A 16,055-nucleotide genomic window follows, 5' to 3' on the forward strand; every position below is an offset into this window, starting at 1 on the left:
ATGGATGGGCACTCGGGTCGCTTCCACGTCTTTGCGATTGTGAATTGTGCCCTAACTGTCACCCTAACCCTTACCCAGCCCGTCTCCACTGCCCCTGCCTGACGCACTCCTCCCCGGCCAGGCCCGTCACTGTCCTGGGCCCCCGCCTGACCGGCTCCTCCCCGCCCGGCCTCTCACCGTCCTCGGCCCCTGCCTGACCGGCTCCTCCGTCGCCTGGGCCTTCCAAGGGCTTGGTGTGGACGCTGCTTCCAGGAAGCCCTCCAGAAACCCGGCAGCAGGGTGGCCGCAGCAGTCTCCAGCAGCCGTCCCTAAGTCGCGTGAGTGCGGGGGACGTGCCCCCGCTGTGCCGCGGGGGCCCAGCCTGGTGTCTTCCCTGAGGCCCTGCGGCTGGCTGCCGGCTGGGCTGCCCCTCCCCGCAAGGGGAGAGCCGCGGAGGTGGGGACCGCCTCCTCATGGGGACGTACACGCAGCTCTCCACGTCGGATTCCGGGGCTCTCTGTCCTGCCCGAAGGCCCAGCTGGCCTGCGGGTCCTTAGAGTGGCAAAAACATCCGAAAACTGAGATTGAGGGTCCGGTGGGTGTCTGCACTTTTGTGCTGGGCACCCCAGGGAGGCCCGGGGGCTGGCTGGACAACGTGGTCTGCTGGGCGGGGGGGTTGGAGGAGCAACTGATGCCCTTTGCACTTCGGGTAGCAAGAGTCTGAGCAAGAGTCTCTGAGCCCTGTGCCCTGTGGGGGGGGGCGGGGGGGAGGAGGAGGAGGAGGAGGAGGAGGAGGAGGTGGGAAGGGCCGGGGCCTGCAGTCCTGTTCCCGGGGTGGCACGGCAAGTGGCCTCTTCCACAGGCTGCTTGGCCTGGGCTCCCTGCACCTGGGCCTTTGGAGGACCGGCCCTGTGCTTGCCAACACTTCCTGCAGGGACCCAGAGCTGGGAGGTGGCATCTCTCAGCCCTGGGTCGGGCAGAGCCCCAGCGGGCCATGCCCACAACCTCTCTCAGCACCGGTCCCCCAGAAGGCTCCTTTGGGACCAGGATTCTCTTGCGGTGACTCTTTAAGGTCTGGCCCCTGGATGGAGGGGCACCAGGAGTAGAGGAGCAGGAAGGGGAAGGGGGTGGCCATGCGAGGGGACACTTTGAGGCCGAGTCCCAGCTTCAGCCTGATCCTCCTGGGAACCCCGCTCTGAGACAAGGAGCCGGGCTTCGCATTCCCACAGCAGCCAGTCGTGGGCTGAGGACACCTGGGGCGTTGGGAACTCCCTGGCTTCTCCTTGGTTTAACGTCTAGAGCTGCTTGTGAATCGCGCCGCCACACACACCCGAGCGCAGGTGTCTTCCGCACAGACTGCGGGCCTCGCTCTTCTGAATGCCGCTAGCTCGCCACCCACCCACGGGTGAACCTGGTCAGGGTGCTTTCTCTAAGGGGCAGACTCTTTTCCGGGCGGGCTACCGGTGTCTCTGTTTGCTCGTTTCTTTCTTCCATTTCGGGAAAGTCTTCCTTGCTGGGTGTGGAAATCTCCTATGCCTTCCCTCGCCTATTCTGTCAGCTTTCAAATTCTCTTTCAGTTGCCACCCTCACAGATGGATTAGGAAACTCTTTCCGGTGCACTCATTAGTGAAATGACCTCCAGGAAGCTGGAATCCAATATCTAATGGCCGATTTTTAGCGAGTCCACACGCCAGGGTGGTCGGGGTCCAATGCAGCCCCGGCCAGGCCCAGGCCCCTTGGACTGGGCCACAGGAGGACACGGAGGAGGGTCCCGGCCCCCACGAAGCGGTGCCGGCAGTTCTCCACGGGCTTGGGCGTTTTCCAGAGGTAGGAGATGGAGGGGACTGATTTCTTCAGCGCCCCCCAAACCACGCCACCCCACCCCACCCATGGGACACATCCCCAGAGAGAGACGCCCCATACACTGGCTGTGCCCCAGCCCTGGCCCGGGGGAATAGGCGGCAGCCCACCCACAGGGCGAGGGGGGGGGCGCAGCTGAAAGGGGTTGTGGGGGAGGGCGGCCCCTGGCTGGGGTCAAAGGGCGAGCGTCCCGCGCGTGCGCAGTCAGCGGCAGGCAGCGACGCGCTGGGGGTGGGCAGCGGGTAGGTGAAGGAGGCCGGGCGAGGAGACGAGGGGGGCTGGGAGGGCTCCACCTTGGCGAGTCCAGCCGTGGAGGCGCATCTTGTGTGAGTGTGAGTGAGTGTGAGTGTGTGTGTGTGTGTGTGTATACAGAGACAGCCCCCCGCCCCGCCCCGCCCATCACCCCGTCCCTGGGAGCCCGCGGGACCCGGCCGGAGAACTCAACCGGCCCGGCCCGGCGCGGGGCCTGGGGCGGGAGGCGGCGGCGGGGAAGCCCAGAGAGGCTCGGCTTCTTGAGCGGGGCAGGGGCGCCCTCCGCCGCCGTCTAGGGCCACACCACCCTGAACGCCCCCGATCTCGTCTGGTCTCGGAAGCTAAGCAGGGTCGGGCCTGGTTAGTACTTGGATGGGAGACCGCCTGGGAATACCGGGTGCCACAGGCTGCTGCTTTTTTTTTTTTTTTTTTTTTTTTGCCTCTTGTTGTGTCCCCTTTCTGGGAGCGCGGCGGCGGCCCGGGGTGGGGGTCACCCCCACCCTCAGCGCCCGCCCGCGGTGCCTGGCGCCCCAGCCCGCACCGTGGGGCCTCCTCTTGTCCCAAGCCGCGACACCGCCGCCACGCGGCAGCATGCGTGGCATCTGGACTGTCAGGTCTCAGACCAAAGGTCTGCTCTGTGGGAACCGACACGCTGGAGGAAACCTTGAGAGTCTGAGAGGGGAGGGAGTTCCAGAAGAAGGCCAGGATGTCATTTGGAGGGAGTATGTGACCAGAACTCGTCCCGTTGCTTTTGGGGTTCTATGGGCTACACGCAGGAATCTTTGGTGGTGGCACCTGATGTTGGGGGATCCGGAGTCACACCCAGACCTGCTCCACAGGCCTCCTTTTACTTTTCTCTTCGGATTCATTATTTTTAAAAAGTGTCTCTTACCTCTAGGATTGCATTTTCTTTTCTCTCTCTCTTCAAGCAGATGATGGGAGTACAAGTATTCAGGTGACATGTGTTGCCCGTGCCCCCCTCCCCCCTGTGTTCTTTTTTTTTTTTTTTTTTGAGACAGAGTCTCGTTTTGCTGCCCAGGCTAGAGTGAGTGCCATGGCGTCAGCCTAGCTCACAGCAACCTCAATCTCCGGGCTCAAGCAATCCTGCTGCCTCAGCCTCCCGAGTAGTTGGGACTACAGGCATGCACCACCACGCCCGGCTGTGTTTTTCTATATATATTAGTTGGCCAATTAATTTCTTTCTATTTTTAGTAGAGACGGGGTCTCGCTCTTGCTCAGGCTGGTTTCGAACTCCTGACCTGGAGCAATCCGCCCGCCTCGGCCTCCCAGAGAGCTAGGATTACAGGCGTGAGCCACCGCGCCCGCCCCCCCCCTGTGTTCTTATTGATATACCTCTCATGTTGTTCCAGCGTATTGTGGGGGTACCAATGTTAAGGTCGGGTGCCTTGCCCTCTCCAAGCCTCCCCCCTCGGGTCAGAGCTTCAAGTGCGCCCATCCCCCAGTCGGTGCGCACCCACCCCATGCCTAATGGATGTGTATGCCCCTCCCCTCCCCCCACACGCCCGACACCCACCCGATGAAGGTGATTCCTCTCTGTCCACTTAGGCGTCCATCCGTTCGTACCAATTTGCTGGTGAGCGCGCTCACGTGGTGCTCGTGTGTCCATTCTTGGGATACCTGGCCTACTGGAACGGGTTCCAGCTCTGGCCAGGAGAACACGAGAGGCGCCCTCTCACCGCTGCTCCTCACAGCCGAATGGCACTCCGTGGTGTCCACGCGCCACATTTTATTCATGCACTCCTGGATGGATGGGCACTCGGGTCGCTTCCACGTCTTTGCGATTGTGAATTGTGCCCTAACTGTCACCCTAACCCTTACCCAGCCCGTCTCCACTGCCCCTGCCTGACGCACTCCTCCCCGGCCAGGCCCGTCACTGTCCTGGGCCCCCGCCTGACCGGCTCCTCCCCGCCCGGCCTCTCACCGTCCTCGGCCCCTGCCTGACCGGCTCCTCCGTCGCCTGGGCCTTCCAAGGGCTTGGTGTGGACGCTGCTTCCAGGAAGCCCTCCAGAAACCCGGCAGCAGGGTGGCCGCAGCAGTCTCCAGCAGCCGTCCCTAAGTCGCGTGAGTGCGGGGGACGTGCCCCCGCTGTGCCGCGGGGGCCCAGCCTGGTGTCTTCCCTGAGGCCCTGCGGCTGGCTGCCGGCTGGGCTGCCCCTCCCCGCAAGGGGAGAGCCGCGGAGGTGGGGACCGCCTCCTGATGGGGACGTACACGCAGCTCTCCACGTCGGATTCCGGGGCTCTCTGTCCTGCCCGAAGGCCCAGCTGGCCTGCGGGTCCTTAGAGTGGCAAAAACATCCGAAAACTGAGATTGAGGGTCCGGTGGGTGTCTGCACTTTTGTGCTGGGCACCCCAGGGAGGCCCGGGGGCTGGCTGGACAACGTGGTCTGCTGGGCGGGGGGGTTGGAGGAGCAACTGATGCCCTTTGCACTTCGGGTAGCAAGAGTCTGAGCAAGAGTCTCTGAGCCCTGTGCCCTGTGGGGGGGGGCGGGGGGGAGGAGGAGGAGGAGGAGGAGGAGGAGGAGGTGGGAAGGGCCGGGGCCTGCAGTCCTGTTCCCGGGGTGGCACGGCAAGTGGCCTCTTCCACAGGCTGCTTGGCCTGGGCTCCCTGCACCTGGGCCTTTGGAGGACCGGCCCTGTGCTTGCCAACACTTCCTGCAGGGACCCAGAGCTGGGAGGTGGCATCTCTCAGCCCTGGGTCGGGCAGAGCCCCAGCGGGCCATGCCCACAACCTCTCTCAGCACCGGTCCCCCAGAAGGCTCCTTTGGGACCAGGATTCTCTTGCGGTGACTCTTTAAGGTCTGGCCCCTGGATGGAGGGGCACCAGGAGTAGAGGAGCAGGAAGGGGAAGGGGGTGGCCATGCGAGGGGACACTTTGAGGCCGAGTCCCAGCTTCAGCCTGATCCTCCTGGGAACCCCGCTCTGAGACAAGGAGCCGGGCTTCGCATTCCCACAGCAGCCAGTCGTGGGCTGAGGACACCTGGGGCGTTGGGAACTCCCTGGCTTCTCCTTGGTTTAACGTCTAGAGCTGCTTGTGAATCGCGCCGCCACACACACCCGAGCGCAGGTGTCTTCCGCACAGACTGCGGGCCTCGCTCTTCTGAACGCCGCTAGCTCGCCACCCACCCACGGGTGAACCTGGTCAGGGTGCTTTCTCTAAGGGGCAGACTCTTTTCCGGGCGGGCTACCGGTGTCTCTGTTTGCTCGTTTCTTTCTTCCATTTCGGGAAAGTCTTCCTTGCTGGGTGTGGAAATCTCCTATGCCTTCCCTCGCCTATTCTGTCAGCTTTCAAATTCTCTTTCAGTTGCCACCCTCACAGATGGATTAGGAAACTCTTTCCGGTGCACTCATTAGTGAAATGACCTCCAGGAAGCTGGAATCCAATATCTAATGGCCGATTTTTAGCGAGTCCACACGCCAGGGTGGTCGGGGTCCAATGCAGCCCCGGCCAGGCCCAGGCCCCTTGGACTGGGCCACAGGAGGACACGGAGGAGGGTCCCGGCCCCCACGAAGCGGTGCCGGCAGTTCTCCACGGGCTTGGGCGTTTTCCAGAGGTAGGAGATGGAGGGGACTGATTTCTTCAGCGCCCCCCAAACCACGCCACCCCACCCCACCCATGGGACACATCCCCAGAGAGAGACGCCCCATACACTGGCTGTGCCCCAGCCCTGGCCCGGGGGAATAGGCGGCAGCCCACCCACAGGGCGAGGGGGGGGGGCGCAGCTGAAAGGGGTTGTGGGGGAGGGCGGCCCCTGGCTGGGGTCAAAGGGCGAGCGTCCCGCGCGTGCGCAGTCAGCGGCAGGCAGCGACGCGCTGGGGGTGGGCAGCGGGTAGGTGAAGGAGGCCGGGCGAGGAGACGAGGGGGGCTGGGAGGGCTCCACCTTGGCGAGTCCAGCCGTGGAGGCGCATCTTGTGTGAGTGTGAGTGAGTGTGAGTGTGTGTGTGTGTGTATACAGAGACAGCCCCCCGCCCCGCCCCGCCCATCACCCCGTCCCTGGGAGCCCGCGGGACCCGGCCGGAGAACTCAACCGGCCCGGCCCGGCGCGGGGCCTGGGGCGGGAGGCGGCGGCGGGGAAGCCCAGAGAGGCTCGGCTTCTTGAGCGGGGCAGGGGCGCCCTCCGCCGCCGTCTAGGGCCACACCACCCTGAACGCCCCCGATCTCGTCTGGTCTCGGAAGCTAAGCAGGGTCGGGCCTGGTTAGTACTTGGATGGGAGACCGCCTGGGAATACCGGGTGCCACAGGCTGCTGCTTTTTTTTTTTTTTTTTTTTTTTTTGCCTCTTGTTGTGTCCCCTTTCTGGGAGCGCGGCGGCGGCCCGGGGTGGGGGTCACCCCCACCCTCAGCGCCCGCCCGCGGTGCCTGGCGCCCCAGCCCGCACCGTGGGGCCTCCTCTTGTCCCAAGCCGCGACACCGCCGCCACGCGGCAGCATGCGTGGCATCTGGACTGTCAGGTCTCAGACCAAAGGTCTGCTCTGTGGGAACCGACACGCTGGAGGAAACCTTGAGAGTCTGAGAGGGGAGGGAGTTCCAGAAGAAGGCCAGGATGTCATTTGGAGGGAGTATGTGACCAGAACTCGTCCCGTTGCTTTTGGGGTTCTATGGGCTACACGCAGGAATCTTTGGTGGTGGCACCTGATGTTGGGGGATCCGGAGTCACACCCAGACCTGCTCCACAGGCCTCCTTTTACTTTTCTCTTCGGATTCATTATTTTTAAAAAGTGTCTCTTACCTCTAGGATTGCATTTTCTTTTCTCTCTCTCTTCAAGCAGATGATGGGAGTACAAGTATTCAGGTGACATGTGTTGCCCGTGCCCCCCTCCCCCCTGTGTTCTTTTTTTTTTTTTTTTTTGAGACAGAGTCTCGTTTTGCTGCCCAGGCTAGAGTGAGTGCCATGGCGTCAGCCTAGCTCACAGCAACCTCAATCTCCGGGCTCAAGCAATCCTGCTGCCTCAGCCTCCCGAGTAGTTGGGACTACAGGCATGCACCACCACGCCCGGCTGTGTTTTTCTATATATATTAGTTGGCCAATTAATTTCTTTCTATTTTTAGTAGAGACGGGGTCTCGCTCTTGCTCAGGCTGGTTTCGAACTCCTGACCTGGAGCAATCCGCCCGCCTCGGCCTCCCAGAGAGCTAGGATTACAGGCGTGAGCCACCGCGCCCGCCCCCCCCCTGTGTTCTTATTGATATACCTCTCATGTTGTTCCAGCGTATTGTGGGGGTACCAATGTTAAGGTCGGGTGCCTTGCCCTCTCCAAGCCTCCCCCCTCGGGTCAGAGCTTCAAGTGCGCCCATCCCCCAGTCGGTGCGCACCCACCCCATGCCTAATGGATGTGTATGCCCCTCCCCTCCCCCCACACGCCCGACACCCACCCGATGAAGGTGATTCCTCTCTGTCCACTTAGGCGTCCATCCGTTCGTACCAATTTGCTGGTGAGCGCGCTCACGTGGTGCTCGTGTGTCCATTCTTGGGATACCTGGCCTACTGGAACGGGTTCCAGCTCTGGCCAGGAGAACACGAGAGGCGCCCTCTCACCGCTGCTCCTCACAGCCGAATGGCACTCCGTGGTGTCCACGCGCCACATTTTATTCATGCACTCCTGGATGGATGGGCACTCGGGTCGCTTCCACGTCTTTGCGATTGTGAATTGTGCCCTAACTGTCACCCTAACCCTTACCCAGCCCGTCTCCACTGCCCCTGCCTGACGCACTCCTCCCCGGCCAGGCCCGTCACTGTCCTGGGCCCCCGCCTGACCGGCTCCTCCCCGCCCGGCCTCTCACCGTCCTCGGCCCCTGCCTGACCGGCTCCTCCGTCGCCTGGGCCTTCCAAGGGCTTGGTGTGGACGCTGCTTCCAGGAAGCCCTCCAGAAACCCGGCAGCAGGGTGGCCGCAGCAGTCTCCAGCAGCCGTCCCTAAGTCGCGTGAGTGCGGGGGACGTGCCCCCGCTGTGCCGCGGGGGCCCAGCCTGGTGTCTTCCCTGAGGCCCTGCGGCTGGCTGCCGGCTGGGCTGCCCCTCCCCGCAAGGGGAGAGCCGCGGAGGTGGGGACCGCCTCCTGATGGGGACGTACACGCAGCTCTCCACGTCGGATTCCGGGGCTCTCTGTCCTGCCCGAAGGCCCAGCTGGCCTGCGGGTCCTTAGAGTGGCAAAAACATCCGAAAACTGAGATTGAGGGTCCGGTGGGTGTCTGCACTTTTGTGCTGGGCACCCCAGGGAGGCCCGGGGGCTGGCTGGACAACGTGGTCTGCTGGGCGGGGGGGTTGGAGGAGCAACTGATGCCCTTTGCACTTCGGGTAGCAAGAGTCTGAGGTGTCTCTGAGCCCTGTGCCCTGTGGGGGGGGGCGGGGGGGAGGAGGAGGAGGAGGAGGAGGAGGAGGAGGTGGGAAGGGCCGGGGCCTGCAGTCCTGTTCCCGGGGTGGCACGGCAAGTGGCCTCTTCCACAGGCTGCTTGGCCTGGGCTCCCTGCACCTGGGCCTTTGGAGGACCGGCCCTGTGCTTGCCAACACTTCCTGCAGGGACCCAGAGCTGGGAGGTGGCATCTCTCAGCCCTGGGTCGGGCAGAGCCCCAGCGGGCCATGCCCACAACCTCTCTCAGCACCGGTCCCCCAGAAGGCTCCTTTGGGACCAGGATTCTCTTGCGGTGACTCTTTAAGGTCTGGCCCCTGGATGGAGGGGCACCAGGAGTAGAGGAGCAGGAAGGGGAAGGGGGTGGCCATGCGAGGGGACACTTTGAGGCCGAGTCCCAGCTTCAGCCTGATCCTCCTGGGAACCCCGCTCTGAGACAAGGAGCCGGGCTTCGCATTCCCACAGCAGCCAGTCGTGGGCTGAGGACACCTGGGGCGTTGGGAACTCCCTGGCTTCTCCTTGGTTTAACGTCTAGAGCTGCTTGTGAATCGCGCCGCCACACACACCCGAGCGCAGGTGTCTTCCGCACAGACTGCGGGCCTCGCTCTTCTGAATGCCGCTAGCTCGCCACCCACCCACGGGTGAACCTGGTCAGGGTGCTTTCTCTAAGGGGCAGACTCTTTTCCGGGCGGGCTACCGGTGTCTCTGTTTGCTCGTTTCTTTCTTCCATTTCGGGAAAGTCTTCCTTGCTGGGTGTGGAAATCTCCTATGCCTTCCCTCGCCTATTCTGTCAGCTTTCAAATTCTCTTTCAGTTGCCACCCTCACAGATGGATTAGGAAACTCTTTCCGGTGCACTCATTAGTGAAATGACCTCCAGGAAGCTGGAATCCAATATCTAATGGCCGATTTTTAGCGAGTCCACACGCCAGGGTGGTCGGGGTCCAATGCAGCCCCGGCCAGGCCCAGGCCCCTTGGACTGGGCCACAGGAGGACACGGAGGAGGGTCCCGGCCCCCACGAAGCGGTGCCGGCAGTTCTCCACGGGCTTGGGCGTTTTCCAGAGGTAGGAGATGGAGGGGACTGATTTCTTCAGCGCCCCCCAAACCACGCCACCCCACCCCACCCATGGGACACATCCCCAGAGAGAGACGCCCCATACACTGGCTGTGCCCCAGCCCTGGCCCGGGGGAATAGGCGGCAGCCCACCCACAGGGCGAGGGGGGGGGCGCAGCTGAAAGGGGTTGTGGGGGAGGGCGGCCCCTGGCTGGGGTCAAAGGGCGAGCGTCCCGCGCGTGCGCAGTCAGCGGCAGGCAGCGACGCGCTGGGGGTGGGCAGCGGGTAGGTGAAGGAGGCCGGGCGAGGAGACGAGGGGGGCTGGGAGGGCTCCACCTTGGCGAGTCCAGCCGTGGAGGCGCATCTTGTGTGAGTGTGAGTGAGTGTGAGTGTGTGTGTGTGTGTGTGTATACAGAGACAGCCCCCCGCCCCGCCCCGCCCATCACCCCGTCCCTGGGAGCCCGCGGGACCCGGCCGGAGAACTCAACCGGCCCGGCCCGGCGCGGGGCCTGGGGCGGGAGGCGGCGGCGGGGAAGCCCAGAGAGGCTCGGCTTCTTGAGCGGGGCAGGGGCGCCCTCCGCCGCCGTCTAGGGCCACACCACCCTGAACGCCCCCGATCTCGTCTGGTCTCGGAAGCTAAGCAGGGTCGGGCCTGGTTAGTACTTGGATGGGAGACCGCCTGGGAATACCGGGTGCCACAGGCTGCTGCTTTTTTTTTTTTTTTTTTTTTTTTTGCCTCTTGTTGTGTCCCCTTTCTGGGAGCGCGGCGGCGGCCCGGGGTGGGGGTCACCCCCACCCTCAGCGCCCGCCCGCGGTGCCTGGCGCCCCAGCCCGCACCGTGGGGCCTCCTCTTGTCCCAAGCCGCGACACCGCCGCCACGCGGCAGCATGCGTGGCATCTGGACTGTCAGGTCTCAGACCAAAGGTCTGCTCTGTGGGAACCGACACGCTGGAGGAAACCTTGAGAGTCTGAGAGGGGAGGGAGTTCCAGAAGAAGGCCAGGATGTCATTTGGAGGGAGTATGTGACCAGAACTCGTCCCGTTGCTTTTGGGGTTCTATGGGCTACACGCAGGAATCTTTGGTGGTGGCACCTGATGTTGGGGGATCCGGAGTCACACCCAGACCTGCTCCACAGGCCTCCTTTTACTTTTCTCTTCGGATTCATTATTTTTAAAAAGTGTCTCTTACCTCTATGATTGCATTTTCTTTTCTCTCTCTCTTCAAGCAGATGATGGGAGTACAAGTATTCAGGTGACATGTGTTGCCCGTGCCCCCCTCCCCCCTGTGTTCTTTTTTTTTTTTTTTTTTGAGACAGAGTCTCGTTTTGCTGCCCAGGCTAGAGTGAGTGCCATGGCGTCAGCCTAGCTCACAGCAACCTCAATCTCCGGGCTCAAGCAATCCTGCTGCCTCAGCCTCCCGAGTAGTTGGGACTACAGGCATGCACCACCACGCCCGGCTGTGTTTTTCTATATATATTAGTTGGCCAATTAATTTCTTTCTATTTTTAGTAGAGACGGGGTCTCGCTCTTGCTCAGGCTGGTTTCGAACTCCTGACCTGGAGCAATCCGCCCGCCTCGGCCTCCCAGAGAGCTAGGATTACAGGCGTGAGCCACCGCGCCCGCCCCCCCCCTGTGTTCTTATTGATATACCTCTCATGTTGTTCCAGCGTATTGTGGGGGTACCAATGTTAAGGTCGGGTGCCTTGCCCTCTCCAAGCCTCCCCCCTCGGGTCAGAGCTTCAAGTGCGCCCATCCCCCAGTCGGTGCGCACCCACCCCATGCCTAATGGATGTGTATGCCCCTCCCCTCCCCCCACACGCCCGACACCCACCCGATGAAGGTGATTCCTCTCTGTCCACTTAGGCGTCCATCCGTTCGTACCAATTTGCTGGTGAGCGCGCTCACGTGGTGCTCGTGTGTCCATTCTTGGGATACCTGGCCTACTGGAACGGGTTCCAGCTCTGGCCAGGAGAACACGAGAGGCGCCCTCTCACCGCTGCTCCTCACAGCCGAATGGCACTCCGTGGTGTCCACGCGCCACATTTTATTCATGCACTCCTGGATGGATGGGCACTCGGGTCGCTTCCACGTCTTTGCGATTGTGAATTGTGCCCTAACTGTCACCCTAACCCTTACCCAGCCCGTCTCCACTGCCCCTGCCTGACGCACTCCTCCCCGGCCAGGCCCGTCACTGTCCTGGGCCCCCGCCTGACCGGCTCCTCCCCGCCCGGCCTCTCACCGTCCTCGGCCCCTGCCTGACCGGCTCCTCCGTCGCCTGGGCCTTCCAAGGGCTTGGTGTGGACGCTGCTTCCAGGAAGCCCTCCAGAAACCCGGCAGCAGGGTGGCCGCAGCAGTCTCCAGCAGCCGTCCCTAAGTCGCGTGAGTGCGGGGGACGTGCCCCCGCTGTGCCGCGGGGGCCCAGCCTGGTGTCTTCCCTGAGGCCCTGCGGCTGGCTGCCGGCTGGGCTGCCCCTCCCCGCAAGGGGAGAGCCGCGGAGGTGGGGACCGCCTCCTGATGGGGACGTACACGCAGCTCTCCACGTCGGATTCCGGGGCTCTCTGTCCTGCCCGAAGGCCCAGCTGGCCTGCGGGTCCTTAGAGTGGCAAAAACATCCGAAAACTGAGATTGAGGGTCCGGTGGGTGTCTGCACTTTTGTGCTGGGCACCCCAGGGAGGCCCGGGGGCTGGCTGGACAACGTGGTCTGCTGGGCGGGGGGGTTGGAGGAGCAACTGATGCCCTTTGCACTTCGGGTAGCAAGAGTCTGAGCAAGAGTCTCTGAGCCCTGTGCCCTGTGGGGGGGGGCGGGGGGGAGGAGGAGGAGGAGGAGGAGGAGGAGGAGGTGGGAAGGGCCGGGGCCTGCAGTCCTGTTCCCGGGGTGGCACGGCAAGTGGCCTCTTCCACAGGCTGCTTGGCCTGGGCTCCCTGCACCTGGGCCTTTGGAGGACCGGCCCTGTGCTTGCCAACACTTCCTGCAGGGACCCAGAGCTGGGAGGTGGCATCTCTCAGCCCTGGGTCGGGCAGAGCCCCAGCGGGCCATGCCCACAACCTCTCTCAGCACCGGTCCCCCAGAAGGCTCCTTTGGGACCAGGATTCTCTTGCGGTGACTCTTTAAGGTCTGGCCCCTGGATGGAGGGGCACCAGGAGTAGAGGAGCAGGAAGGGGAAGGGGGTGGCCATGCGAGGGGACACTTTGAGGCCGAGTCCCAGCTTCAGCCTGATCCTCCTGGGAACCCCGCTCTGAGACAAGGAGCCGGGCTTCGCATTCCCACAGCAGCCAGTCGTGGGCTGAGGACACCTGGGGCGTTGGGAACTCCCTGGCTTCTCCTTGGTTTAACGTCTAGAGCTGCTTGTGAATCGCGCCGCCACACACACCCGAGCGCAGGTGTCTTCCGCACAGACTGCGGGCCTCGCTCTTCTGAATGCCGCTAGCTCGCCACCCACCCACGGGTGAACCTGGTCAGGGTGCTTTCTCTAAGGGGCAGACTCTTTTCCGGGCGGGCTACCGGTGTCTCTGTTTGCTCGTTTCTTTCTTCCATTTCGGGAAAGTCTTCCTTGCTGGGTGTGGAAATCTCCTATGCCTTCCCTCGCCTATTCTGTCAGCTTTCAAATTCTCTTTCAGTTGCCACCCTCACAGATGGATTAGGAAACTCTTTCCGGTGCACTCATTAGTGAAATGACCTCCAGGAAGCTGGAATCCAATATCTAATGGCCGATTTTTAGCGAGTCCACACGCCAGGGTGGTCGGGGTCCAATGCAGCCCCGGCCAGGCCCAGGCCCCTTGGACTGGGCCACAGGAGGACACGGAGGAGGGTCCCGGCCCCCACGAAGCGGTGCCGGCAGTTCTCCACGGGCTTGGGCGTTTTCCAGAGGTAGGAGATGGAGGGGACTGATTTCTTCAGCGCCCCCCAAACCACGCCACCCCACCCATGGGACACATCCCCAGAGAGAGACGCCCCATACACTGGCTGTGCCCCAGCCCTGGCCCGGGGGAATAGGCGGCAGCCCACCCACAGGGCGAGGGGGGGGGGCGCAGCTGAAAGGGGTTGTGGGGGAGGGCGGCCCCTGGCTGGGGTCAAAGGGCGAGCGTCCCGCGCGTGCGCAGTCAGCGGCAGGCAGCGACGCGCTGGGGGTGGGCAGCGGGTAGGTGAAGGAGGCCGGGCGAGGAGACGAGGGGGGCTGGGAGGGCTCCACCTTGGCGAGTCCAGCCGTGGAGGCGCATCTTGTGTGAGTGTGAGTGAGTGTGAGTGTGTGTGTGTGTGTATACAGAGACAGCCCCCCGCCCCGCCCCGCCCATCACCCCGTCCCTGGGAGCCCGCGGGACCCGGCCGGAGAACTCAACCGGCCCGGCCCGGCGCGGGGCCTGGGGCGGGAGGCGGCGGCGGGGAAGCCCAGAGAGGCTCGGCTTCTTGAGCGGGGCAGGGGCGCCCTCCGCCGCCGTCTAGGGCCACACCACCCTGAACGCCCCCGATCTCGTCTGGTCTCGGAAGCTAAGCAGGGTCGGGCCTGGTTAGTACTTGGATGGGAGACCGCCTGGGAATACCGGGTGCCACAGGCTGCTGCTTTTTTTTTTTTTTTTTTTTTTTTGCCTCTTGTTGTGTCCCCTTTCTGGGAGCGCGGCGGCGGCCCGGGGTGGGGGTCACCCCCACCCTCAGCGCCCGCCCGCGGTGCCTGGCGCCCCAGCCCGCACCGTGGGGCCTCCTCTTGTCCCAAGCCGCGACACCGCCGCCACGCGGCAGCATGCGTGGCATCTGGACTGTCAGGTCTCAGACCAAAGGTCTGCTCTGTGGGAACCGACACGCTGGAGGAAACCTTGAGAGTCTGAGAGGGGAGGGAGTTCCAGAAGAAGGCCAGGATGTCATTTGGAGGGAGTATGTGACCAGAACTCGTCCCGTTGCTTTTGGGGTTCTATGGGCTACACGCAGGAATCTTTGGTGGTGGCACCTGATGTTGGGGGATCCGGAGTCACACCCAGACCTGCTCCACAGGCCTCCTTTTACTTTTCTCTTCGGATTCATTATTTTTAAAAAGTGTCTCTTACCTCTATGATTGCATTTTCTTTTCTCTCTCTCTTCAAGCAGATGATGGGAGTACAAGTATTCAGGTGACATGTGTTGCCCGTGCCCCCCTCCCCCCTGTGTTCTTTTTTTTTTTTTTTTTTTGAGACAGAGTCTCGTTTTGCTGCCCAGGCTAGAGTGAGTGCCATGGCGTCAGCCTAGCTCACAGCAACCTCAATCTCCGGGCTCAAGCAATCCTGCTGCCTCAGCCTCCCGAGTAGTTGGGACTACAGGCATGCACCACCACGCCCGGCTGTGTTTTTCTATATATATTAGTTGGCCAATTAATTTCTTTCTATTTTTAGTAGAGACGGGGTCTCGCTCTTGCTCAGGCTGGTTTCGAACTCCTGACCTGGAGCAATCCGCCCGCCTCGGCCTCCCAGAGAGCTAGGATTACAGGCGTGAGCCACCGCGCCCGCCCCCCCCCTGTGTTCTTATTGATATACCTCTCATGTTGTTCCAGCGTATTGTGGGGGTACCAATGTTAAGGTCGGGTGCCTTGCCCTCTCCAAGCCTCCCCCCTCGGGTCAGAGCTTCAAGTGCGCCCATCCCCCAGTCGGTGCGCACCCACCCCATGCCTAATGGATGTGTATGCCCCTCCCCTCCCCCCACACGCCCGACACCCACCCGATGAAGGTGATTCCTCTCTGTCCACTTAGGCGTCCATCCGTTCGTACCAATTTGCTGGTGAGCGCGCTCACGTGGTGCTCGTGTGTCCATTCTTGGGATACCTGGCCTACTGGAACGGGTTCCAGCTCTGGCCAGGAGAACACGAGAGGCGCCCTCTCACCGCTGCTCCTCACAGCCGAATGGCACTCCGTGGTGTCCACGCGCCACATTTTATTCATGCACTCCTGGATGGATGGGCACTCGGGTCGCTTCCACGTCTTTGCGATTGTGAATTGTGCCCTAACTGTCACCCTAACCCTTACCCAGCCCGTCTCCACTGCCCCTGCCTGACGCACTCCTCCCCGGCCAGGCCCGTCACTGTCCTGGGCCCCCGCCTGACCGGCTCCTCCCCGCCCGGCCTCTCACCGTCCTCGGCCCCTGCCTGACCGGCTCCTCCGTCGCCTGGGCCTTCCAAGGGCTTGGTGTGGACGCTGCTTCCAGGAAGCCCTCCAGAAACCCGGCAGCAGGGTGGCCGCAGCAGTCTCCAGCAGCCGTCCCTAAGTCGCGTGAGTGCGGGGGACGTGCCCCCGCTGTGCCGCGGGGGCCCAGCCTGGTGTCTTCCCTGAGGCCCTGCGGCTGGCTGCCGGCTGGGCTGCCCCTCCCCGCAAGGGGAGAGCCGCGGAGGTGGGGACCGCCTCCTGATGGGGACGTACACGCAGCTCTCCACGTCGGATTCCGGGGCTCTCTGTCCTGCCCGAAGGCCCAGCTGGCCTGCGGGTCCTTAGAGTGGCAAAAACATCCGAAAACTGAGATTGAGGGTCCGGTGGGTGTCTGCACTTTTGTGCTGGGCACCCCAGGGAGGCCCGGGGGCTGGCTGGACAACGTGGTCTG

At 63.0% G+C, this 16,055-nt stretch overlaps 4 non-coding genes across 4 annotated transcripts; all 4 read left to right on the forward strand.

Moving 5' to 3' along the window:
* The first annotated feature begins 2,381 nt into the window (after positions 1-2,381).
* Positions 2,382-2,500, forward strand: LOC142876107 (5S ribosomal RNA). The gene has a single exon (XR_012923175.1). It is a non-coding gene; the product is annotated as a 5S ribosomal RNA (ribosomal RNA).
* A 3,734-nt stretch (positions 2,501-6,234) lies between these two features.
* On the forward strand, positions 6,235-6,353 carry LOC142876118 (5S ribosomal RNA). The gene has a single exon (XR_012923176.1). It is a non-coding gene; the product is annotated as a 5S ribosomal RNA (ribosomal RNA).
* A 3,735-nt stretch (positions 6,354-10,088) lies between these two features.
* LOC142876129 (5S ribosomal RNA) lies at positions 10,089-10,207 on the forward strand. The gene has a single exon (XR_012923177.1). It is a non-coding gene; the product is annotated as a 5S ribosomal RNA (ribosomal RNA).
* Positions 10,208-13,937: 3,730 nt separating this feature from the next.
* Positions 13,938-14,056, forward strand: LOC142876140 (5S ribosomal RNA). Its single transcript, XR_012923178.1, has one exon. It is a non-coding gene; the product is annotated as a 5S ribosomal RNA (ribosomal RNA).
* Positions 14,057-16,055: the final 1,999 nt, after the last annotated feature.

Source organism: Microcebus murinus, chromosome 14 (assembly GCF_040939455.1).
Source record: "Microcebus murinus isolate Inina chromosome 14, M.murinus_Inina_mat1.0, whole genome shotgun sequence".
Classification (NCBI taxonomy): Eukaryota; Metazoa; Chordata; class Mammalia; order Primates; family Cheirogaleidae; genus Microcebus; species Microcebus murinus.